General features: G+C 33.9%; 1 protein-coding gene across 2 annotated transcripts in view; it reads right to left on the minus strand.

Annotated features, from left to right (window-relative positions):
• LOC118196693 (SEC14-like protein 2) overlaps positions 1 to 7,640 on the minus strand; it is a 105,136-nt gene extending 97,496 nt beyond the window's left edge. The window contains exon 1 of one of the 2 annotated variants that reach the window (XM_085810612.1): positions 7,521 to 7,640. The gene's annotated coding sequence lies outside the window, so the exon portion shown is untranslated. The remainder of the gene's footprint in view (positions 1 to 7,520) is intronic. The other variant, XM_085810613.1, reaches the window with a different exon arrangement.
• Positions 7,641 to 27,920: the final 20,280 nt, after the last annotated feature.

Here is a 27,920-nt window from a genome sequence, read left to right on the forward strand (position 1 = left end):
GTTATGCGTAAATACGAAGTTCTGTGTTTTGACGGAAGTCAATTTGTCTCGGTTGAGACTTAGTTTTGTTTTACTTTATTTAGCTAAGGCAAAAGTATTATTTTCTTTAAATATAAAATCTAAGGGGGTGTATTTAATTATGACAAAGCACACTAGGGCTATCTGCCTAAGGGGAGGGATGCCTTCGTGGAGGGCTTCCTAAGGGAAACTGGCTCGTATACACGTTACGCATGGGGAAAACCACGAAAACACACATGCAGCCAGCCCGTTCGCGGAATTCAAACCTCAGACCGAACTACCAGCGAGTTTACCGCTAAAGTGACTTTACCGCTCGGCCGCTGGTGGGCCTATAAAATCTAAGAGCAAGCAGTTCCTGTTGGTCGAAAGACTAATTCTGTTAAAGCCAAAATTTGGCCGAAAGTAAAATAACTTCGTATTCTTGTATTAATGAGAAATTTAGTTTCAGTGCCGCCAGCTTGGCGAAGAAAGCGTGAAGTAAAAATTTTATTTTTATCTTATTCATTGTATGGTAAATTGTAAAAATCATATGTATTAGAATCATATGTATTAGCGGTATAGTCGCTGTCTCGATTGAGACTTAGTTTTGTTTTACTCTATTTAACTAAGGCAAAAAGTATTATTTCCTTTAAGTATAAAATCTAAGAGCAAGCAGTTCCTGTTGGTCGAAAGACTAATTCTGTTATGTCAAAGCCAAAATTTGGACGAAAGTAAAATAACTTCGTATTCTTGTATTAATGAGAAATTTAGTTTCAGTGCCGCCAGCTTGGCGAAGAAAGCGTGAAGTAAAAATTTTATTTTTATCTTATTCATTGTATGGTAAATTGTAAAAATCATATGTATTAGAATTTTGTAAATATACGTAAATACTTGAAAGTTATGTAAAAGTAGAATTTAGTCTAGAAGCATAAAATTTTAGATGCTAAATGTAAATACTCGAAAGAAATGAATTCTAATTTAAGTATTAAACTGCAGATAAAATCATGCTTTAGAGCGAAAGCCTGCATGTCTAAAGATGAATGAGGGGGACTTTAGAATGAATGTGTTTTGTAGGGTTCTCCACCTACACTTGAATTTTAAGAATGTTAAACATAGCTCATCGAGTTTCAGTATGTCGATTAAGGTGTGTCTATTTGGTTGTTGGAATTCTAACAAATCACTGTGGTTAGGGGAAGTGTTGTAATACTAAAACACGAATACTCCCGTTTGACACCACACATGGTGGAGAACCAGGGTAAAGTTAAATTCATGTTTGAATACTTGAATAAATGTGAATTAATCAGTAATTAAGGAAAATAAAACGATCAAAAACGAAAACTTTTTTCAATGTTAAGAAAGTGTAAATCATAATGTATTTAGAAGATACTGATACTTATTCCTTCCAGATGCTGGAAGGAAGAGAAAAGATTGATTGCTGAAGACCAGGAAAGGTTCCTGTAAGAAGAGATGGTAAATTTATGTATCTACAGAAATGTATTCTAATTTTTGAGAAAACAGTTTGTTTTATGTAAACGGGGCTCTTGAATTTTAGTTCAGAATGTGGAAACTTTTTCAACAAGTCGTTTCTAGGACCTGCTTCCAAGTTTATCAAATTCTGGCAGCGGCAAATGTAGGGTTTATATTTATTTTAACTAAAATTTATTTTAAGTTTAAGCTATCTTTCCTGTCAAGCCTTTACTTTCCCCTGGAATTGCCAATGCCAGAGTATGTAAATTTTAGTAGAACGCGCAGAGTATTCAAATTTTTAACAGAAGTAATTTTGAGTTAAATAGAAGGGAAACGAGTTTGTAAGTGTGTTTTCTTGATTCACGAGCGTGAAGGTTGCTAGGTAGAAATTTAAGAACCGCGCGTTTCGGCCTGTGTGCCTACTTCGGCAGTTAGTTGAATCTTTCAACTTCTTATTCAGAAAGTTTGCTGAAATCTCAGCTGTATCATAGAACGCGGTTAAGTTAGTCACGTTTATAGAGCCTCGTAGGTAGTGATCTCTTTATTTATTCAGCCTGTTATTTATTTTTAGTTGTACTTTCTGATTTTTATTTAACCGCCGGGTCGGCGTAGTTTGTGAGCGTCAAGTGAACGCATCTGTAACTTCTAAAGTGGAATAAAAAGGGAGTTAAACCCTTCTTAAGAGTTTGTGTAATTTCCAGTTCATAGCAGTCACTACTACTGTTGCGGGCAAGTTGGGGCCACGCAACATCACAAATTCATTAAATGCAGATGTTACAGCATTTGGGCAATATTGTTGAACCTTTACAATCCTCTGTTACTTATACTTCGATGCTAATATTTTGAGCTAGAATACAAATGGACCATTATATATCCTGGTATAAAATATCTCTTAATTTACGATATTTTTTTAGATCTGTTTATGATATCCACACATTGCAGCTTATATACATTTCTCGATTATAAATTATTAGCCACAAGTAATAAGCATGATACAGGCAACATTCATATCACATACACGGTTGAAAAAAACTGAGTGTAAAAAGCCGATGCTACATATTGTTGCATCGGCTTTTTACACTCAGTTTTTTACACTTACATTGAATTGAACCTGAACTGCCAACAGGTTCGCAATTGATTGAATACACACAGGTACGATGATAGGTTAAATTTTTTTTTTTATTAAATGAAATACTTCAAAGCTCTCGAATTTTACTCAGAAATACTCGTACAGGTATTCACAGTATTATAGAGTACAATCAGTATTCACAGTATTATAGAGTACAATCAGTATTCACAGTATTATAGAGTACAATCAGTATTCACACTTCAAACTACTAAGAACGTTAAAAACAATGCAATGTAAAGCGCACCTAAAGAGAAAGTGACCCGCAGATACTATCTCAGTTCATGCTGAACTAACAGCTCGCAACAACAATAACTGAGAGCAGATGCTCTCTCCGGCCTTATATAGTTTTCAGCTAGCCGCCGAGATATTTCTAATACTTTCTGCTTCTTGAAATTACTGGAAAGCAATATGAGGGTCGAATTACGGTTGCAGCTAATACAGTGATTAATTGCATCTATTTAGTTAACCTATTACGATGATACAGGGACCGGGCCAAATGGTCGCCAAGTGTAGCGAGGTCTGGCGATTTGAAAAAATAAGTCGCCCAAACCGTTGTCAGCTTGGCGATATTTCGCCAAATTACCGAGATACCCAGTTACTCAATGTTAAATGGACGTGCCCCTGTATTCTTACTTTTCCAGCATAAACTGTCCCTTTAAATTTTTTTTGGCATTACATTATACAGAAAAATACAGCAATTTTACATATAACTGCACTAAATTCGTCTATCTGCGTAAAACATTCTTAACAGTATATTAAATTTCTTTCAGCGGGTATTCAAATTCAAATGATTGACGATTATTGAAGTAATGCTTAGAGAATTAAATAAACAACCAATGAATTTTCTATTTTAGGGCAACTGAAATTAATTTCAAATAGAGAAGTTGAAATTTTACATAATGCAGAAATTTAATTTTCCATAAGTAATGGAAGATTTCGTTCAACAGTTAGTAATCTCATGTAAAGGAAAAACTAATTTATTGAAGTTAGTACAGAAATGACTTTGTTACGTCAATTATTATTAGAGATAAAATTATGCTTATATCTATGCTAAAGGCAGAGTTTTTTTGGCGTAGGGAGCTGGATATATTAATACAAATAAACAAAGAAAGAAAGAGAAATGCTGCAGGATACTAAAAATCTGAAGATACAAAACAGAATCATGAATGGGGGATCATGCAAAATCATTCTTTCAGAAAACGTAACAGAGTATGTACAGGATTACATTTGGAAGACATTTGCTGATAACGAAGTCCGCTAGGGATATCTGCGTATGGAAAGGGATGCCTTAGTGAATGTCTTTTTAAAGTAAACTGGCTGGCATTGACGTTTCATATGGGAAGAATTAGAAACGCACATGTACAGCCAATACCAATAGCTTTGTTTTATTCAATTGGCGTAGACAGATCCAAGCAGCTAAAGAATTTTAAGATTCGTTCTAGACGTGGAAACTCCGTGTAAATAGTTTAAAAAGGTCATGTCAGGTTTATTTTAGAAATTTGTATTTTCAGCAACAAATCAAAATTATAATTTTGTTTAAATTGGTTTCTTTATTTGTCTGTTTGGTTAAATCTTGAAATCAATTTTTCTTCATCTTCTACCGACGGATTTTCTTGAAATTTCTTTGAACATACGTACTTAATATTCTATAAAAATGTTTCAAAATTTGGAACAAATAGTTTTTTTTTTAATTTAGTGTTGGTCCCACATATTTTTGCCTAAGGGTCTAACTAATTATCGCAGAATTTCAATCTTCGACCCTCATAAACAAATCAGAAAGTAATATTTCAGATGAAGAATTTCAGAACCTTCTAAAGTAATTTACGAAATTATGGGGAGTTGACAAAAATCGTTCGAGTTTTTTACTTTATCGTTTAGTTCTTAGTAGTGATAGATTTATGAATCAAGAAGTTTACCCCTTCACTGTTCGCAACCACAGTTTTAGAGCATGAAATCTAAATTACACAAGAATTTGAATTTTAACCCAGAACTTAAACTGTCCATTCAGTATGTTAGCCTATATGAGAATGAAAGATTTGCCGAGCCTTAAAATATCACAAAGATTTGTAAATAAAGATAAATAAGCTTTTTCTCAAAGAGGCCTCCAAAGCATTAAAGATTTACTAAAATGAATTAGAGTTTGATATATGATAAAATAAGTGCAACTTGAATAGGAAGTGTTCCTAAATTTATATTAAAACTGAAGGAATTGAAATTAAAATTAAAATTTTATTTTGCAACACAGACAGACGAACAGTGAGAGTATAACATTTAGAATCGACTTTTTTTTTTTTTTTTTTTTTTTTTTTTTTTTTTTTGATAACTATATTTTTCTCCTTTTGTAGTTTTCGTTAGGTTTTGCCGGAATTAAGATGACTTTTTTTTTGGTGAAACATTTTTGGTCTTGTTAATAATAATAATAATAATAAATAATAATACAGACATGCATTTATTTAAAATAATGCAATTGGCTGTAATACATCTAAAGCGAAAAAATTATATAGCCTGCTTTTAACCTTTCTGGATAATACGCTTCATATATGGCTACTAAAGTGCTAAACGCTTCAACACCTGTAAAATGCCAATGATCAAATTATTGAAATTTAATATAATACTTGTTCTGAGAAGTAGGTAAAACCAAGTATATAATTTTATTTCAAGAAACTTGTTTCGAATGTATGTTGTTAATGACTTTGACATTAGCTAGTTTTTTCTCGTGTACATTGCGAGGGAAAAAAAATTGGGACAGTTCTATATCTCCCGTTCTACTGGGCCAACTGATGAAATTAAACTTATGTTTTTCATGTCTCGAAAGCGCGACTTAAAATATGTGTTATATATATATATATATACATAGCATTGTTCTAATATAGGTATTTTGACACAAAATCGGACTTTTCTGAAATAACGTACCAAGTTTTTTCCATATTTCAATTCTGCGACTCAAATTACGCCAAATTACCAAGTTTCATAAAAATCGCACGAGTAGTTTAAAAAAAAAAAAAAAACTCTCAAAATTTTAGCTCCTCAGTGTTAATTGATTTTGGTATATATTTATTAATCTCTTTTTATTAAGCTTATTTGATTCTTCTTTCACATTTCGAAATTCAGGTTCATTCCAAATAAAAAAACCCATTTTTTATGATTTATTTCTAAAATTTGTATTTTTAAATAATTTTATAAATTTTTCAAAAACAATTTTGAATCATAATCTATGTAATGTAATGAATCTATACCATCATCTTAAATTAGACGTACTTCTAAGCATACCAGCAAAAAATTAAAAATTTTATTCAAAATTTCCGAAGACATACGTGAATTAATATATTGGCGCATTTTGAAATTTGGAATAGTTTTTGAAAGCGATAAAACACCAGATGTGGTTTTAAATACTTTGCTAAAATTATTTGGAAGTAGAAACGATGTGTCTTTTTTCCTGCTCATGCACAATGTAAAAAGATAGGAAAGAGGTGCCCTTTTATCCACTCCGGCGTAACGGAAGGGAAAGGAAAATTGGTTGCCATATATTAAAAAGTTCGCCAATTCAATTATTCTTGGCCAAACTGAAAAAATTTCGCCAAGATAAATTTTTGAATTTCTCCTTAAATTTTGCACCAAATTTAATATCTAGGCATAATTTGAGTCATAGAATCGAAATAAGGGAAAAAATTGCTATGTTATTACAGAAAAAGACCAATTTTGTGTCAAAATACTTATGTTAGAACAATGCTATATATAAATCTAATATATATCCTAAGCCGCGCTTTCGAGAAATGAAAAATGCAATTTGAATTTTGTCAATCGGCCCAGTAGAACGGGAGAAACTGCTCCACCTTTTTTTTTCCTTCGCAGTGTATCTTTTGGTAATTTGGCTGCATATACAAAACAGATACAGTTTTTATTAGCGTACTTTATGGCGTATAAAGCATCGTATTTCATGTGGGCGGTACGGTTTATATTGTTTTTTAAGAAAATGCTTTGAATGAGGCCCTAAAGCGAGATACACTGCGAAATAAGTGTGTGCTTTCATATCAATGTTGAGATTAAGAATTATTCTTGATTAAGAGACCATACAGAATATTATTAGAACTTATTAGAAGATTGATTAGGATATTAATGTACCTTTCATCGACTGTCCATGAATGATTTGATATTGAAACAAAATTAAAGCAATGGATTATTTACATTAACTTCCTACATAATCTGTTGTCATAACTAAGTACCAGATTTCAAAGTATCTTTCTAAATCTCAACTCAAGCGCTTAACTACAGTCGTTTTAATTTTTTTTAAGTTTTGTTGTCTCTAAATGTTTTTAAAATATGAGATTAATTTTCGTGACCCGACTTTCTCAAAATGTCGTACTTCCAGCCTAAAGTTTTCGCCGGTCTGTTAGGTGTTCCAGTTACAAAGGATTTTATTACAAAGACGCAAAAGAAAGCTTGACTTTTTAAAGATTGTTCCCAAAGAAACGAATGACTATTAACTTCCTATCTTATGGTAAGTTTTATATTTATCTCGTCTTAATAATAGATAATAAAAGAAAAATGTACTGTGTCAGTAGTTCTACTTTCAAATACTTCAGATCATTTTATTTTACGAATTAGCTGCATGATCATTATCATAACCAATTTCAGGTATCCATAATGTACGAAAGGAGCGTCATGAAAAGTTTCAGTACCGTTTCAGAGCATTTTGTCGTTCCCTTCTGCAGGAAAAATATTTACATTAAAGATGTCACACATATCAGGTATCAAAATTCCAGCTGTTCAACATCAAATATTTTATGACTTTTATTAGTTTTTTAATCCCATAATATTTCATTATTTTATCAAAAATAGCATTTTCCGTATCAAAGTATTAATAATACATTGACAAGAAACTGAAAACTAATAATATAATTTATAAAAAACATAAAAAATATCTCACCTAATTTCATTCAATAAAAATTCCACCCCTTTGTTTCTTTATAAGACGCAGTTCAAGAAACCACAATGTACATTAGTTCACTCACAAAGCGTGACTTGTGTCAGTTCGCTACTTATCTCTGTAGCAATGAGAAAGATAATTTGAATATCAATCGCGAATATCATTTCGGAAGCTGATAAAATCGTTATGACAATCTTAAGCTACTTCTAGACTTAGATAAGTATGTTTTCCTTGCAGTTTCAAACCTTTTAGTAGCAAAATGAGTCGAAACCTCTGAACTGTTCATCCAAAATTAGATTATGAACCATTTTAAATTAATTATAACAGTTCACCTGAAAATTCTGAACGCCCACGCCTCGTAAAGGAATTCCGAAAATGAAAGCTTTGAAATCGCAGAGTTTGTCAATTAAAAATTTGTTAAAGTTTTGTAAAATTTGAAATAGATAATAAAGCAAATTCGAAGTCAAATTTCGGGGTTCCAGGTGTCCATGTTCGGGTGGAGGACTACTACGCTATTAAGAATCCGATGGCTCTAGGTACGGTCGGTTTTCACAGTGCGAGAAACATGCATACGTTCATGCAGATTCTTCATTGTTTAATTTCTTTAAATATAATATAGGGCGATAATATTGGTGGCAACAGTCTGAAAAATGATACACCGTTTATAGTTATTCAATGTAAAATGCAGTTTCGAGACTAATATCCCATTCGGGACAATTTGGGCTAAAGAATGAGAAATACAAAGTGAAAGAAGACACATCTCCACATTTAAAGGAAAGGACTTAATATTTAAAAAATAATAATTTTATTACAGTTAAGTTTCCTGCAGCCTCAAAATGTTTCAAACGGTATGCAAGTATCTTCTATAGTATATATTAGTATGTTTAGTGGAAAAAACAACTATTGCTATTCGGAACGCATAGGCCACATCGTTAATCTGTATGGAAAGTATAGCACTAAGACAATAATAAACACATTGAATCTTGAAATAATCGAAAGAATCGCCTGGGGCTTAATTTCAACATTTTCGGGGTGATTAAAAATCAACTTTCGTTGCACGGATGATCTATAAAAATAAAATCTGACAAGGCAAACAGGTAGAACATGGGCCAAGGTCACGCAAGCTTATCTATTTGTTGCAACTGCTAAAGAAATGTAGAAAAGGTCAATCAGTTTCTACAGTTCTAAATCAATGCGGGATTTATATGCACATCATCGAAACCTATTCAAATAGAAGACTACTACTTTTTCGTTTATACTGAACATCTTTTATATCTAAAATAGAAAAATGTTTCCATTTTTCAGCGCAAATCTCCTAAGGATAGAAGGCCTAAGATCTATCATTACACCTCTAAATTATACTAACGCATTGATCAACAGTGATTTAAGGAAAATACTTATGCTGAGCCACCTCTGTGACAAAAAGGTTATTCATAGAATATTTGCTGTTGATATGCTTTAACGCGCCTAACATTGTAACGTGGAAACAAAACATTGCTTTATAATGAATGTTAATTATTTTATTAAAATTTACGTTACTATTGTAATAAGTAAAATATTTTTTAAAATCTATAACATATATATAATCTATAGTATATATATCTATAACATATACTAATATATCCAATAAGTATTTTAAGGGAATACTCTATATTTGTTTTACTTGTTCCTAAGGATTTTCATCAAAAACAAATTTTCACAATAATAACCGAATAATGCAACTGCATTGTAAATTGCAATTCATTGTGTATTACTTGTTTTTTCCTTGAGTTGGAGAATTTATGTAAAAATATTGCATTGCAAATTTATATACGAAAAAAATCTGATGTGTACATCAGATGACTTTCTTGTACGTAATATTAAATTAGACGCATTTTCCTTCATTTCATTTAAACTTATTGAATTGAATTAAATATACTTCGTCCATAGTGTATAAATCACAATAGAATAAACACTCTTTTTAAAATTCACTATATTAATGACCATAGCGACACTCTGGCGTTAGGTTCACTTAACAGCGTTATATATTTCGTTCATATTATAACTCAGAATGCACAAAATTTATATCATCTGAACCTATAGCAGTATTTAACGGATAACTAGAAATCGTACTTTACTTGTCCATAGTAGTTTTGAAAAACTATATTAAAACCTAATCCAAACCTTTTAAATTTTAGATTTTTAAGACTTTTTATATTAGTGGAACAACATATTAAATTTGGGATAAAACTGATAAATCGGAAATGATACTTTACTTATTTAATCAAAACCTATATCATGAGATAATGCAGAACTTCTCAAATTTAGTATTTAGAAACAGGTATGTGATTGTAAGCAACATATTGCATTGACAAGCATTATATATTATTAGAATTATGCTAAATACAACGATAAGAAGTTCATCTTCATTATGAAGCAGTTGAATGCATTAGGCTCAACCCTCAATTTTGTGTTTGTTTTACTTTTGTGTTCAATTACTTTTCAAATCAAAGGATACTGCCACCAAATGTTATCGATATGTATTACTTCTAAAGGAATAATATAAAAAATAAAAATAATGTAGAGAATAAAAAAGAAATTTTGGCAACAATTAACATTCTATTTGAAATTTTAAAGGCATTCTGATTTTAAGATTTTTTTTTTATTTTACTGTTGAATTTTATACCGCGGAAGTGCGATGAAAGTGGTGTTCAATAAATATAGTTAAAATGGCAAATACAAAAATTTATAACTTTTTTACGAAAACTATACACTGGTATATGATACCATACACATATATACACATGGTATATGATACCATATACATATAGTATACTATACACTAGTAAAGACTGAAAACTAAATACATAACAATACTTAACACTCTGTCGGGAAATCTAAAAATATGCTGCTATTTCTAAAATCTGCTAATCTAAAAATTTTGCGATCGTTAAGTCATTGCTCTGTGAATCTGATACATATTTATTATTACGTGCTCCACCATTAGTCAGTACACGAGAAGGAAGAGATGCCCTGTGGAGAACTTTTTAAGGGAATTCGGACAGAACTACTGGTGTTCAGCGGCATTTACCACTCGACATTCGAAACATATGATCAGAGGATATTCTACGACTGATGCGATATTTTCAAATCAGCAGCCTAGACGGTATAGTGATTAAGGTAGCCTACTGCGGTAACGAAAGTCCCGGATTCGAATCTCGGAGAAAGCATGTTTGTAACTGTCTGTCCCTTCATAGGAGGCAACGATGGCCGCCTATTAGATGCCTTCAAACTAAAATGGCCACCATCTCTTAGATGTGGCCGACGTTGAAAAGGTAATTGTCAGCCATTAGATTAGAAAAAGTATTTTCAAATCAAAGCATGAGAACAGATGTATACATGAGCACCTATAGTTATCATTGTCCATCGAATATTGAGCTAGATTATTACAAAAAATTAGATTAATACAAACAAATTAGATTTCAGTTACAAACGATCAACCGGGAATAATAGTTTATTTAAAGCTCATTGCTATTTCGCCAAATCCACGTTAAGAGTGGTCATGTACTGGCTACAGCATATTTTTTATAAAGAATTTAAAAGTATTTTGTGTTTATTTATCCATTTAGACATACTCATAGCGTCTAGTAAATGAAAAAGCTTACATATGATTTTGGGAAATGAAATATGATTTTTTTAAAAAAGCATTAATTTTAATATTCCAAAACAGAAAATGTTTGCTGGCAGACTTTAATTATAGCAAAAATGTTGTGATAGAAGAATTCATTTGAATTAGAACGTCCAGCTGGATTTGCACGACTTTAAAATAAGTCATTTAGAAATAAATGATTTTAAAACAGTTGCATAATTGGGATGTCAAATGTCGATATCTTTTAAAGGAAAATTATGTCTTTTGTTAATTATTTTAACCGTAATTAGTCTTATGTTAGTGAATAATAATAGCAAGTCATTTCTAGCATTCCTTAATTTCCATTCCATATTCATTTATTGTTTCGAATTTCAAAATAATTTCCATATTCATTTATTGTTTCATTTATTGTTAAAGACTAATTTTTAATACTAGCCTTTTAAATATTAGTTCATATTCATTTAATTAATAAATGAATTCACTATCTAATATTTCTGTTGATAAAGAAATATAGAAAGGCATTGGCTCTTTTTGTGTTTACGCCTTCTCTGAACTCATGCTGTTTAAGCCACGATCATTTTAATTTACGATATGTTTGTGTCAAGTTTCAACTTTCTTTACGAATAAAAACACTGATAAATAAGAAAAGTCTATGAAAAAAAAATCTATGTTGTTTGGAAAGGAGGTGAAGGAAAAGGATCAAATATCTTTACAGGAAACATACAGAAGGAAACGTTCAACAAGGTCTTTTACAGCTAAAGACAATTGCATAAATTTTACCCCATTGCAAAACTTTGATAGACTGTTTTGCGTGATAATACGTAATAAAATAAAAGATCGTGCATCCTTGAAATGAGTATGAGTATGATGACCGCTTTATGGAATAAATCGTTAATCTCTTTTAAAGAAGTAAGAATATTTTGAAAACTGGCATTTTAGATATTATTTTAATACCTTTCGTTCATTTTATATCAATATTGTTAGTTTTATGTTAGTTTACGTTGAAGACGATAATATGTCTAATGTAACTAGAAGATAATATTAGAGGAAACTGTTAAATTTAAAATTAGGAAAAAAAAAAGTTTAGAGAATAATTTCTAACTTTAAACTTTTTTCCTTAAAATATATAATTTCCTAAAATAAAGAAAATAAGTTTGGTTAGAATAAATGAATAAAATCCTCCCCCTCCAGTCGTATTGTTGTGACTTATCTCACTTGTCTGCCAGTAACATCAGAACAAGCCCACGAAATTCATCGTAGCAAGAAATGCAAAGTACGACTTTGCTCAGTTCTGCTCCCCCGATTTTGATGGAGAGCACTTCCGGGGAAGACGGGTTTGAGGATCTCTCACCAAATCTCCCTCTACCAACAACCTCAAGAAAAGACTTTCGGCTCGCCGCATATTTAGAGTGCCACTATATATCCATAATTTCTCCGGGATTCGAATTTCCGGGATTTCTCCGGAATCCGGCTGGGTAACTCCCCCCTTCTTCTAACGAAAAGGACCTATTTCTGCTCACCTTCCAAATCACTAACATTTTATTCAAAATCTACAGCTTCACATGCGGTTCAGTAGTTCAGATTCCTAAAAGCTGTTTGGTTGTAGGTTAATTGATTAAAGCAATTTCAAGGCTTTCGTGAAGGAATTTGTATAAAAAATTGGCTAGTATACTCCTTATATACAAGAACAGCCACGAAAACTAACCATACGGCCAACCCGTTCGCCGGGATACGATCCCAGGTCAAACTATCAGTGTTCCGCGAATTTTTCTCTAGGCCGCTGGTGGGCTTTTACTGAAGGGTGATAATTAGACTCGAGTTTGAACTCAGACAATAGGACTAATTACATGGTTGTGTTTTGTGGTTTTCGCCATATATAATACAAACACGAATCAATTTCTCTTTGAAAGTTCTATTCTGGTCTACTCTTGAGAAATGCAACCTTGAGTATAACCTTCGCGAATAATCGTAAATGGATAGCCCTCGCAAACGTTTTGACATAATCAAACGAATCAAAATCTAAGTTGCTTTTTTGACTTATTTTAAGCTTTGCTAAATCAAAGTTGCTTTTTTGCTTAATTTTAATTTTCGCGTTGGTGAATTCAAACCCTTAAAATTTCATATATACTTGCACGTTTGAGGAATGAAAACAAAATTAGCACTCCTCACAGAACAAAAATGTATGAATAAAATGAGGTACAAATACAATTCCTTATAAGGTAGCTCTCCTACCTTCCTAGTGTACTTCGTGGTTTAGTGGTTTTCGTGGTTTAGTGGTTTTGCACGCTTAGCCGGTATTCCAGAGATCCGTGGTTCGATTTCCGGCGAAGGCATTTGCTCATTTTTCATATTGCCTGCTTCTAAAAATACCTAATGTTTCTACAGGTTACAGGTGACGGAAGACGGGGACGCCTGGTGTTTAACAGTGGTAAACAGGCATATGTCCCACGCCTTCCCCTGTGTAGAAGCAGCAACTTTATTTAAATTAATAAAAGTATTTACAGTGCAACAAGAGCAGATGAGTGATTGTGTTACATTGCAGTTCAGGATACGTTAGCATGTCATAAATAGTCAAGTGCAAGACATAAACAAAAAGGGTCTTAAATTAAAAAAAAAAAAAAAAAAAAAACGAAAACAACACATTAATTACATAAACATAAGGCGTAATTAGATACCAATACTCTTCTTTCAATACATAAACTTAAGCATGGGAATACTGAGGTATCTAGAGATTCTATACTTACTACAGGGTGTACAGACAGTGAACAAAAGCTTAGTTAAAGCATGATACTTGATAAAATACAGGACAAAATACATGCAATGCATTGATACAATACATGAGACACGGAATACATTGATAAAATACAAGAGACATGAAATACATTGATAAAATACATGAAACATGATGCAACTTTAGAATTAGTACACAACACTAAAAATGTGGTGTACAGAGCGGAATGCGTATACAAAGGTATTAACAGAATACAAAACAGAAGATAGTGCATTAAAGATTTAAGTACAATGGATATATACATAATGCGCAGATGCTATTGCAAAGATAATTTGAGTATTAGAGAATTTGCGCAGTTCGTATAAATTACAGGAACAAATGTTATAATGAATGCAGATACATTGTTTTACATGTGCAAGTGCTAATACTTGAAGGAAGAATGCGCTGAGACACTGATGGACGCTGATAGAACTGAGACACTGAGGGATTGGTGCACTACTGGGTACTGATGGTAAAATACATTTATTGGTGCCGTGACCTCCGCAGACGCATTGGTCAGTTAGAGATATGTTGCGTTGAAAGAAGTAGCTGGGAAATGGGCCATGACCTGTTATGAATTGTGTAAGGGGTGCAATGGCGAAGTGCCTATCTGTGCTGACTTTGGGTATAAAGTCAAAGGTGCGTCTTCCTGTGGGGCTGAGGTTCCACTCTCTCTGCCATAGCTGAAGACACATCTGAAAAGTATTCTTAGAATACTTTTCAAATGAGGGTGGTGCTGGAAGGCTGTTGAATTGGGCGTCTGAGTCTGTGACCGCTTGCTTGGCTAAGCGATCCGCAGCCTCATTGCCCTCATTGTCCGCGTGGGCCTTTATCCATTTCAGTAGCAAGTTAATATGTGCATGCCGTTGTAGAAGATGCTGTAGTGAGATAATTAGAGGTGAAGTGTGCTGATGGTTTAGTAGTGCCTGCAGTGTTGAGAAGCTGTTCGTGTGGAGGGTTGCATGCGTGATGTCTTGATGGATGATGTGTTGAGTTGCTGCCGTGATAGCAAGAACCTCAGCCTGGAAAACGCTGAACGCTGTTCTGTAGTTGTAGGCGACCCTTCCATTCTTGTCGACGTTGTCCGTCCTGATAGTAGACATAGGCACAACCTACGCCGTCCTCCTGCTTGGACACATCCGAGTAGAAGTGGGAACCTTGCGTGGAAACTTGTGTTTCATTGGCATTCGAATGACGTGAAAGGTCTATCTTGACACCTTTACCTTTGACAGCCGGATGAGTGTGTAGGGGATGGCCAAGAGTTTCATACTGTATGGGGCAATATGTTGTGTTGGAAAGTGAGGCGTCCTTTCGCAAGTGTATTACTTTTGTGTAGACTGCCTCCATTTCCACTATGATGTGCAGTGGAATCAGTCCTGCAAGTACAGTCGCTGAGCTGGTGGCGGTGGTCCGATAGGCACGGGTGAGATTGAGGGCAAATGGTCTTTGTAGGCTTGTTAGCAGCTTCATTTTCCTGACGCTCATTGGCTGGGCCCATGTGGCAGCAGCATACGTAGCTATTTTTTCAGCTACAGTATGGTAGAGTAGCTTTTGAATATGGTGACTTTGCCCCCAATTCTTCCCCTGGGATGTGCGTGCTTTCCTTGCAATAATTGAGGTTTTATTCCTCAGCTCTTGTACTTGTGGGAGCCAAGTGAGGCCAGAGTCCCAGGTGGAGGCCCAGATACTTCAATGTCTTGACAAATTTAATGTTTTCCCCCTGAGTTTGATGCAGGGGCGTCTCGATGGGTTGGTGCCTGCTTTTGGAATAAAGAGGGCTGTGGTTTTTTCTGTAGAGATTTTGAACTTTAAGACAGAGCATTGCATTTTCAAAGATAGAACATGTAGTAGTGCTGTTACTCTCCAGCTCCTTCCGCGTACGGCCTTTGACCAGCAGAGGCCGTACGCTACAAGGGACTAATGTTTCTACTAATGTCAAACTAATGTTTCTACAGTGGCGCCCGAAAAAGGGTGTTGGATGATGATTCTCCCCGCCCAGGATTTGGTGATTGGGTCCCCTAAAAAAACAATCGCCCTTTAAAAGGGGGAGTATATCAGGTATTTCTCGTGCCTTCGTGGTGTAGTGGTTCTGCACGCTGGGCCGGTATTCCAGAGGTCCGTGTTTCGATTCCCGGCAAAGGTGTTTGCTCATTTTTCATTTGCCTGCTTCTAAAAATACCTAATGTCTCTACATCCTTCTTAGCGAAGAAAACAAAATAATATGTTATGCTTCATGTAGTACAAAAAGACAATCTTTTAAAGCCTTGTAAAGAATAAGACTATGGTTAATCTCATTTAGGAGTACACAACTGTTGATTTTTTCTTTATCTTTCCAAAACAAATCATCAGTGAAGAATACTTCAAATTCAATCCTTCGTGCAGGATATTTTAAGAGAAATAGCTCGTATCGTTACAAAAAAGAGGGGCAACCATGGAAGTTTCCATGTAGCTAGCTTTTTCGCTAGGTTAGAATATTAGAACTTGGCAAGGCACACGACCGCTATCTGCCTAAGGGAAAGGATGACATTTTTATTAAAACTGGCTCATATTTGCGTTACATATGGGGAAAACCATGCAACCATCCCCGTTTGACTGGATTTTAACCGAGGTTGAACTACCAGTATTTAGCGGCTTTGACCACTCCGCCACTGGTGGCCCTTTCAAATAAATGACAATAAATAAATGTAAATAAAAACAAATAAAAGATAAAATAAAAGACACTATATGTTTACAAACATCTTAATCTTTTATTGGATTTCAGCCCGTTCCAAAGGCTACGGCAGTAAGCCATTCTACCAACATGCAAACAGGTCTGTGTATTTAATCTAACTGTAGATTAGTAAAACGAATTAAATTTCACAGTTTACATGGGATACTTTTATTACAATTTTGTGTATGGTACTTTATTATGTATTTGTGTATGTTACTTTATTATTATTATTGAACAATTCTGTGTATGTACGAGTATGTTAGTCATGTTTTCCGTTTTTTTACATTAATAATTAAAATCATTTATATATCAAAAATTTCTTTTATATTTTATTAGTAGCTTCAGCTAGTTCCACCTCAAAATGCATTTGCAGTGCCAACTTTTATACAGTATTATTAAATATAACTTCTTTGTTGAAGTTTGGAATTCCCAGCAGTGACCGAGCGGGAAAATCGCTGAATACTTCTAATTTGACCGGGTTTTAAAATCCCGGTGAGCATTTGAAATTTAATTGAATATGGCAAAGCACAAAAAATCTAGAGGGAAGAGATGCCTTCGTGGAGGATTTTCTGAGGAAACTGGTTAGTATCCAATTTACACATTAAAGAAAACTACGAAAACCAACCATGTAACCAGCCTGTTCGCCCGAACGTTCGACGAACTCGGGTGGAATTCAGTGATCTTAAACTCGACAAAAGATGGTGCTTCGATGAACGCAGGGTTTCTTAACGTATTAGCCATATAGTTACTAACCTGGGGCCCCCACTAGCATAGAAGCTTCATGTACACCTTGATTTATCTCTTGTATAATTTTCTATGATCCTTTTCAACTAGTTCTCAAAATTAGCTTTAATAATTTTCTTCAAGACAGTTTCAAAGTATTTTTTGAAATCTTATTTTCTTAATTTTCTTCTTGGGTCTTTCTCATTATAGAATAACATGCATCAAACAATGTTCTATGAAAATATGCGCCACCTTCTGAAGAAAATGCAATATTTTCGAAATGAATTCATGCTGAGACGCGTGACTAAAGGCATAAACTTACCTGAACTGATCTTGTCGACATATTTGCCTGCACCTTTAAATGTGCAGTTCTCATCTCTCATAAGAGCATTCTTTTTTCATTAAAATATATTGCCAACCAAAATTATTAAATTATGTTTTGTATTATATTTCTTTGTTTACTGAAGTAGCTAATTTTAGAAACATATTTTTCATATTAAAAAAAATCACCACCATTTCTCACGTAACGGAAGGCCCAACAGTGGGCGCATGGTTTTGACCGCTGCATACTGGTAGTTCAACCACAGGGCGAAAGGTCTAGCTCCATGGTTAAATTTGGTGGCTTTCCTTAAGTAAGCGTGAATACAAGCCTTTTTAACTCAGAAAGTCATTCACAAAGTCATCCCTCCCTCTAAGCACACAGCCCTCTTGCGCTTCGCCATATTCCCGTAGCCTAGCCTAACATCTTGTAATGAAAATATCAGTTTGCCTATTTTTGTTGTATTACGTGCTGCTTCTTTGTAGCTAGTTCATTCATTGCTCGTTTTGAATAAATATGTTACTTAGCTGATACGATTTTATGGTATAAACAAAGAATTTAGCAAACGGTGCGATCTTTAAAAGTCATATAATGTTTTCCAGAATGCATAATGAAAAATTTTAAATTCACATATTGTATTTAGCGTTTGTAGAAGGCAATTAAATGACATTAGTGGTTTAAGAATATTATTTAAAAAAACTTACTAATTAGCCCAAAAGGAGAATTTGCCCAGAAGGGCTATTAATTTCGTTTTGGAATTTTGAGTTAATTCACTTTAAACGGCGAATCACTTTTTAAATTGTTGCCATCAAATATTAGAGACCTGTATTATATTTAAAGAAATTAAATAATGAAGAATCTACATAAATGCATGTATATTTCTCGCATTGTGATAAAACAAAGGTACCTAGAGCTATCAAATTCTCAATGACGTGCGCCTCCACCCGAATATGGGCATCTTGAAGCCCAAATTTAGAATTTGGAATTTGTGTTATTATCTATTTTATATCTTGTAACGGATTTATGAGTTTTTGATTAAAACCTTAACGCTTTCAAAGCCATCAGTGGCAACTCCTGTACGGAAAAAAAATTATCTCCTGCGAGATTGAGTATTGGAAATTCTAAAGATATTCTGTTTTAAATATTTTGCGATATTACTGTTGAGTTGAATTTTATGCTTTAAGTGCGAAGAACATGATATTTAGTAAATAAAGGTAACACATAAAATGTTAAAAAAAAACGCCCCTTTGGGCGTAATATTAAATCTGAATGATTTTTTTGATAGTTTATACCTTCTCCTTTCTATTTTATTATTTGAGAGCCAGTTGTTTATTAGCATAATCGCTTCTTTATTTGCTATGTTCTAAAAGAACGGAAAACAGCAACATGCTTACTTCTTTTACTTCCATATATAATACTTTTATCTAAGTTTCTTTTACCTCAATAGTTTTGGATTCGTCTCTCCTTCAAACTGGCGATTCAAGAGTTTGCATCAACTAATTTTTTTCAGGTCACGTGAGTAAGATCAGCGACCGGTGTAAATAAAATGAAGTAAAAACTGCTATGTTTCGTGGATTTTAGTTTAGGAATGCTAGTCACGTGCTACAAAAATGTTCGCTGACCCAAGGGCAAACACTCATGGCCATCACTTGACGTACGTTGAATACATAAACGCGTTGGCCTACTTTCCCTGCGTATTATTGAAAAAAATTCTGAAAAGTTTTGCATTTTTTTCCTGCTTAGATAGTGCAGTATTTTTGTGCAAATTAGGTTCCGTTAAAGTTCCAAAAATATGTATGTGTGTACATTCCAATTTTGAACACCGATTGACTTATTTAAACATAATTGGCCGATCATTTGACTAGAAGAAGGGCCATTAGACTATCATAGCCCTTGATATAAAAACAATATACAGTTATAAAGTAGTCACAGTTTCCATTCTGTAAAATAATGTAGTTCCGTAAATGCCAATGCGATGAATAAGTGAAAGTAGTTGACAACTGTGATACTTTCTTTTCTTCTTTTCTAGAAACTGCTTAGTGAGAATCAAAATACTCAAGGCTCATTGCGGCACAGTCGAAACGATTTATTCGACTGAGACTTATCGCTCGCTCACATCTCTTCAGAAGTATCTGCAATTTGAAGCAGTCACAGACATTGCTCGAAATAATGAGATTTTTTTTTCTCATTTTTAATTCATTAGATGATAAAAGTATTCTACTTCCTCTCTTCTCTTGCTCTTTCTTTCTTTTTCTTTTTAACTGAAAAGGGAGCTAGCCCGAATAGGCTTTTAGTGTCAAATCAGGATTTTGCGTCGTCCACTATAAACGGCTATATTACGTTTCAAATTACTGCACCCAAATATTATCGATCTGCATTATTTTTAAAGAAATTAAATAATGCAGAATGTATATAAATATATTCCTCACTGTGTAAAAACTACGACGCCATCAAATTTCAATTGAATAGCGTAGTCCTCCACCCGAATATGTGCGCCTGGAAGCCAGAATTTTGAATTTGGGTTTTTTGGGGGGCATTATAAGTGTCGTAAAGTTCAGTGCAAGGTAAGAAGAAAATGAGTTTTATAACAATGCAAATTGTAGGTGTCCTTCATTAATTTGACGCATTAGGTTTTTTTCAAAGAACTATCAAGAAATTGAATACTCAATCCAGTCACCTTTTACATTGAAAAGTTATCAAGAGAAAACAAAAACTCACATACATCAGTTGCGGATTCATATGAAAATTAAAAACGCACTTTTTTAACTTCGAATTAACCGAAAGGCTCGATTAAAAAGAAATACTATTTAATAACTTAATTCAGCAACAAGTCATCTTCAATTTCTTAATCTATTTTAATTTCTTTGTCTCATTCTTTACGGACAACAGATATTTTATGATTTTAAAAAAATGATCTCCATATGTTGTATGCAAGTGCGAATTGTAAAATAAGTTCTTACTCAGGGAACTTATGTACTACATCAGGTATTTTTACAGACTTCTCAGTATCTGTGAAAGCATCTGATAAATGATTTTGGCATTAGAACAAATATGTATGGTGTTTACAAACACTAATTTAACCTTCTTAGTCCTATACTTAGAAAGATCACACATAGAAAGATCCTTCGGAAAAGTTTGCAATCGGGTTCCTTTTGATATTTTTGGCGAATTTTTCTGACGATAAGAAAAATGCCAATAACCAATGTTTCCATGATGATTGTCACCCAAAACAACGCCGAAGAGAACGTATGTTACAAAGCAACAAAAATACGTACTCACCTTAGGTTTTCTTGGCTACGTCTTATAGTCAACGTCGGATGACAGCGGCAGTTATAATTCTTTAATAGTATAATTCGTGTAGTCCCGGGACTAATCCTCCCTCCTCACCTGACTCTGATTTCCGGGACGCCAAACAAACTCCAGAAAGCAGGAATAAAAATTTAAACTCCTGCTTAATCTGGCACCAAATGCCCTCAATGATGTTGGTTACGTCAGGGAATGATTCACTGACAAATGTTCGAGACCTTGATTACAGACGCAGTCATAGGCTTTCCAAAAGTCGGAGATAATCGTATTCTACTCAAGATTTTCCGAGAGATCACCTCCAACAAAGTTTCTTTCGTGAGACCTTCCACAACATAAAAAAAAAACTTTCTACTTCCTTTATCAATATCATCAAACATACACTTTCTACTCACCCTTTTACCGGGCACACCAGCGGCCGAGCGGTAAAATCGCTGAACACTGGTAGTTCCGACCTGTGTTCGAATTCAAGAGAACAGGCTGGCTGCGTAGGCCTTTTTCATGGTTTTCCCCATGTGTAACGTGTATACTGATCAATTATTTAGCTGCCTAATTACTGAGAATTTTGCACAAGTTACGCTAGCGGTGGTCTGATATTACGCCGAAAGGACACTTAAATAACTAAAGCTTGCAAGGGTTCAAACTTTCATACTGGAATTCAGACCAACAGTCAGCCTCCGCTAACCCTCTGCAATGCAAGAGGGCAATAAAGTGGTGGTTAGGGAAGCCTGGCTGGGATACCAAAGGGCCCGGGTTCGAATTCCGGAGAAGGCATGAATGTAAAATTGTCTGGTCTTTCATAGGATAGTAGCGGTTTCCGCCTATTAGGTGTCTCCACAATAAAATGGCCACCACTTATGGCCTTTTTAGTGGTCAACGCCGTTATAGGCAAGTGTCCTCCACTGAAAAGAAATTAAGTAAAAATAAATATTTTATTACTATTCATGACACAGTAATTTCAGTGCATTTTTACTTTGGCTTGTAATCTGCTTCTAAACCTCCTGAACAAATGAATATAGCCTATAAAAATTCCTTGTCTCAATTTGTTCGCATTTTGACAAGAAGAATTTTCTTCTCCAGTAGATGAAATTTTTCCACACATTTTAATCTTCGAAGGGAAATTAAGTCTCTCATTCTGTATCTGGTATTAATATCACTTTTACTTACAGTTAAACAAAATATGACATTTTTTTTTTTTTTTTTTTTTTTTTTTTTTTTTGTAAATGTTGCACTTTAAATGTACAACGGAGTGTCTCTCATTTAAAGATCCAGGGCATTGGTTAGAATTACGATTACACTCAAAAAAATTTAGAAACATAGAAAGCAGACATCGGTTGAATTCAGGCCTTGATCACTGCAAATGTTTCTTGTCTTAAAACCGAAACTGTGAAATTCAGAAACGTGGGGGAAAAATATTTTTTTAGAAATTTTTTGTTTCAGCGTATGATCAAAGTCTAAACTTTGATTGAATTAAGCCTTATCCCTCTGTTTCATTCTCTATTAAAAATAAGGTGCTTTATTAGCATACGGAACTTTAAAGAATGATCAGAAATAATTATAAATAATCTTTAAAACAAGCCAGTTTCAAATAATCAACTTCAGAAAAAACTAAAGAACTTTAAACTTGAGTGTACACTATAAACCAAGCTTCGAAGCAAAAAAACTCAGCTTTACGTAATAATAAATGCATAATGATGATTCTGTAATAATAAATTGCGCCAAATTTGTAAATTGCGTAATAATAAATTGCGCCAAATTTAATGCTAAAGAATGAACTTTCCCACTTAGTGAGGTAAGCGCACCGCATGCAGATAAAGAATACTTTGACTACTCTTTCATGTTACGGGGTAAAAAAGCTGTATCATTTTGACCTTAGGAAACGCTTTATTTCATTAATGACGCCGTTATTTAGTCAGCATGCAGAATCAGAAAATAGATTCTACATCGTGCAGTTTTTTTTTTTTTTTTTTTTTTTTTTTTTTTTTTTCTGATTCTAAATAAAATCGACGATGTCCTGATTCTAAGTAAAATGTAAAATTGATGTTGCTATGCAAAGCTGTATTTTTTTAAAGTAATTAATATGGATTTTACTATCAGAGTAAGTTAAAAAATAATCATTTTTTTTTCACATTTTCAAATTTATGAGCATGGACCGCATGCCCAATGACGTCGCCCCTGCCTTAGGGAAATTAAAAGATGTATTTATATTTGTTAAAGGACTGTTTGAGGTGTACAGTATAAGACATGTAATTGTAGTAGAGAAATTTCAGAAGTAAACGAAGACAGATATGTTCAGGTTTGAACCGGATTGTCATACAACTGAACCAAAGCCCTCTCATCACTTTAATCTACCATGATTGAACAGTTAACTTTATTTCATCATGCACATCTAGATGAGTATATTTCATGCACTTTTTGTTCACAAAGGTCGAAGGTTCAAGGCTGCAAGACTGTTGAAATTTTTGCGGTTAACGTTCAAGATCGGATATAGAACAAGACTATTTATTTTAGAGAACCAAAATACTTGCATGTACGAAACGTCAATCTACTTTCGCTTCTAACAGCCGCTGTTAGAACAATAAAACAACTGGCATTCTCTGAAACAATCTTACTATTGCCAATATATGGTAACTAAATATTTAAAGAAAGGCTTATTGCGACTTCATTTCAGTTCTTCCCATTCTAATTTATCTCACTGGAAGTTTAAATTGTTTAAAGAAATGAAACTCACTCGAAATTTTAAAAGCATGCAGTTCTGAAGATTTAATTGAGAAGCCTCTACTGACATTAATAATATTTAAAGTTGGAATTTACTATTTTAGAATTTTTAATAATACTTCATTTATATTAATATAATAAATTAAGTATTTACTAATAAAATATTTTTATCTTATAGACAATGTTGGTTTGATACATGGTAAATAAAAGAAAGATGAACAAATGCAAAAACTGCTTCTGAGGATGAATGACCAGCGTAGATCATTCTCGAAATCTGTAAAGTTTTATGTGAAATTTATACCAATCTAAAATTCCTTTTCTGTCTAATTTTAAACGACTGTAAGTTTCAACTCATGATAATAATCTACTGATTCATAATCTCATTAAAGGCCAAATTAAAATGCTGTGTCAGAAATGTGAAGAGTAGCTGCTATGTAAATCGCAAAATAAAGTAATATCTTGAATTGATACATTCTTGAAAATGAACATTGAATATGCTTGTGATTTTACCGTGTTAATGCTAAAACGCGAAGGCTGAAATATGGATGTATACAGAGTGGAATGTAAAACTTTTCTATACCAAAAGTAGACTTCGGTAGAAAAATCAAAATAGAGTAAAAGACAAGCTTGATTTTTGAGTTCCAGTCTGACTCAGAAAAAGACGGAATGATGCAAGAAGTGTGATATAGTGCAATCATAGTGTCAAAACAAGAAGAAAAATTGATCGAACAGTTAGTTTGCTTTCTGCAGTCGAGGAAAGAAAGAGTTCTATTTGAGGAGAATACTGTAGATTGCGTAATCTTGTATAGTTTGAATTTCATTTATCTCTGCCGATTCGAGAATTATCTTCTTGGTATTACGAAAGCCAGCGTATTTTAAAAACAAGAAGAAAACATGTGGAAATATTTAATGGAGAAGAAAACATGATTTAACAATGCAAAATTTTTAATGAGTTCATTTTCTCTGTGTTCTCTTTCTAATAAAGCATATAACCCTGTGAAGACCTAGTACGTGATGTAATTAAATTAATTTTCTTCCATATTAGTTACAAAATTGTTCTTTTAAAAGAACTGCTTAATGAAAGTACATTAATTCAATATTTTTTACCAAATTATGAATAACAAAACAAAATTACAAAGAAAATCCAAAGGAAATGCGAGGTACCGATTTATGTTTTTGATTCTTTTTAAAACATTCTCGATATTATATAATTCTTATGGAAGACTCGCTATAAATAACAGTTGAAAGTTATTAAAACTGCAGACTAAAAATGAAATCAGCTAAGTCTCAGTTTCATAAAAATCTACTTTAAAAAAAAAAAGGTTCTAATTAATGAAAGACGTCTCCATGTTTTAAATATTCTAGAAAACTCACTTAAATACTTAAATCTTGACCAAATGAATAAAGTTCGGTTTAGTTTGGTTTATCTGATTACGGCAAAGCCTCGAGGGCTATCTTCCTAAGGGGAAGGATGCCTTCGCAGAGGATTTTCTAAGGGAAACTTGTAGTATACGCGGTACACATGGGGAAAACCAGGAAAATGCCCATGCGTACGAAAGATACAGAATGCTGTTAGGAATTGAAAAATTTGTGGAAGGAAAAGATAACGAAACTGTGGAATTTCAATTTTTATACTGTTGTTCAGGTTTTGCTTTGGTTCGGTTTATTAGATTACGGCAAAGCACTCGAGGGCTATCTGCCTTAAGAAAGGGATGCCTTCGTGGAGGACTTTTTAAGGGAAACAGGCTCCTATATACGTCACACATGGGGAAAGCCACGAAAACACCCATGCAGCCAGCCCGTTCACGAGATTCGAACCTCGGACCGAACTACCAGTGTTCAGCGACGTTACCGCTCGGCCGCTGGTGGGCCCTGTTGTTTAGGAAAAGACTGACTGATAACTAACGAAGGTGCAAACGATCATCGGAATTAAATAGTAACTTAACGTACGTTCAAAAGTGCTATTATGTGTTGACGGAAGACTCGGACTTAAAAGCCTCGGCGTTTGACGGTGATGACAATGTGACAATGTATGATGTGTTGCGGGCGGTCTACGAAGTTTTGAGTGCGACGAAATTCCGATTATATATTCCCCTTTGTGCGATGATCAACTGAAACACTTTTCGAGACTGATCTGATGAATAAAGGAAGAAAGGAATATGAAGCTATCAATTCCAGCATTAGAAATACCCGCCTCCGATTGTGTACAGCCGTAGAATCAGTCACAGTCACAGTACTAATATGTGACTGATGCGTTCCTAACTACGACGTGTTAAAAGAGACTATTACTGACGGATATTTAACGCGACTGTTACTCTTAGCAGTTCCTCAGCTAAGAGGAAGGGCATTGTTTAAAACTGCGTGTATCGAGTCAAGTACTTTTCACCAAAGATGACTAAGTAAATCAGTTTTAAATATGTCGATGATTATAAATGTATTCTGTTCCAAGAAGTAAATGTAAACTTTAGTTATTACATTATTGCGATCTACTATCTTCCTTAGGGACTTTTATAATTATCCAAGTCTAACTACTATTTGTCAGTGTTTATAAAAGTTGTTTTGTTGCTAGTTTAAGGTAAAATCATTATCTGAATACCTTTTATTGTGATTACATATCTTTCTCAAACTTAAACGTAGCAGATAATAACATATGTATGTTTGTTTAATTCGAACCTAAGGAACATTAAAGATGAATATTTAAGATATATATATGCTTTTATTTACATATATGTCAAAGTACAGCGTATAGAAGATTTAATTTGTATTTTTCACGATCGAAGGTACGATATAGTGGAGAAGTAAACAGAAAGTTTAAAAAGGAAATTAAAGTCAAATGTTCGATTGTTAATTTGCAAAGATTTAAAATATTTTTATCATTTCAAATCTGATTCTTTCACCTAATTCATCTGAAATAACAGAAAGAGCAGCAATGCTAACACGAACTAAGATCTTCAGACAAATTTATTGTAGAGCATCCGTCAAGTAGTCCAGAAATGCCGAGATGGGCTCTTGGTTCCTCCGTCATAATGATGCTTGTTCACATCTGGCCCCTTGCCGTGAAACAGTTTATGGGCTGTAGGAGTACTAGAATCCTTGATCATCCACCATACTCATCTGAACTTGCTGTACCGATTCTGAAATAAGGGCCTAAAAGAGAATTATTTTCGGATATGCCATATATTCCAAGCCACGTTACGAGGGTTCTTCTCAAAACAACTTTGCCAGTAGTTTTCAGAAACTTTACAGTCTTACAGACGTACACTGCAAATGAAGGACTTTACTTCAAAGACATAGGAAATGTGTTTCTTAATTTAGGAAAGAATCAGAGCTTAAATTGAGCAACCGGAGCCCTAAATAAAAAAGGCTTCGGCGCTTCTTTCATGTAAGTAACCCAAAATTTTAGAACACAAATTTTGTTTTAATAGTAAATATGCCTTAAAAATTAATTCAAATTTCTGAATGCAGGTCTGGATTTCCCTCGCACTCATGCCTTGCACAGAGGTTGACACTTTTAAGGAAAGAAAAGCCCCCAATCATATGTCAAAGGCTTATTCTCCAGGAAATGCAATGAATTTATAAAGTCGGGTAAATTTTGTATCCTCCCTCAACGAACTAAAACAGATACCCAAGTCGTGCACGTTCCACGCTAGTGGCTTCCTACTGCAGAGCTCCTGCAGACATTTTGAATGATTTAACCAAACGGGAGAACCACTGCTGCCGCTTGTACAAAGAAGTCTTATGTTTATTCTCACGTTGTATTCAGGAAACTTTGTTTTGGAAAAGTATTCAGGGAAAATTTATGCTTGACGACTAGAATTATACCAACAGGGCATCGCATTTAGAAAGTGTTGAAATCTTCCCTCTTCATTTTCAAAGCTACACTTGTAGAGACATAAGAGAAAGAGAGATGAAAAATGAGCAATGCCCTCGCCGGGCCTCGAACCACGAACCTCTCGAATTCGCGTCCAGTGTGCTGACCACTACACCACGTGCTGACCACTACTATGCTAAGAATGTGAGAGAATTACACTTTTCCGTTAAATTTCTTTCCATAGCCTCATACAGTTTCTAGAAATCGCACTATTCTCCTTAATGGAGCTTCAATTTTTTATCTTCTTTTTTTTACTTAGTTTGCTGCAAAAAAAAGAGAGGTACCTATCATCCCTTGGAATAGAACATTATACGTATAATCAGGGCTTAAACTCAGACGGAGATCGGCTGAGCTGTTT

This window comes from Stegodyphus dumicola, chromosome 2 (genome assembly GCF_044657685.1).
Source record: "Stegodyphus dumicola isolate Sdum_Otavi_A_Nest chromosome 2, ASM4465768v1".
Taxonomy (NCBI): domain Eukaryota; kingdom Metazoa; phylum Arthropoda; class Arachnida; order Araneae; family Eresidae; genus Stegodyphus; species Stegodyphus dumicola.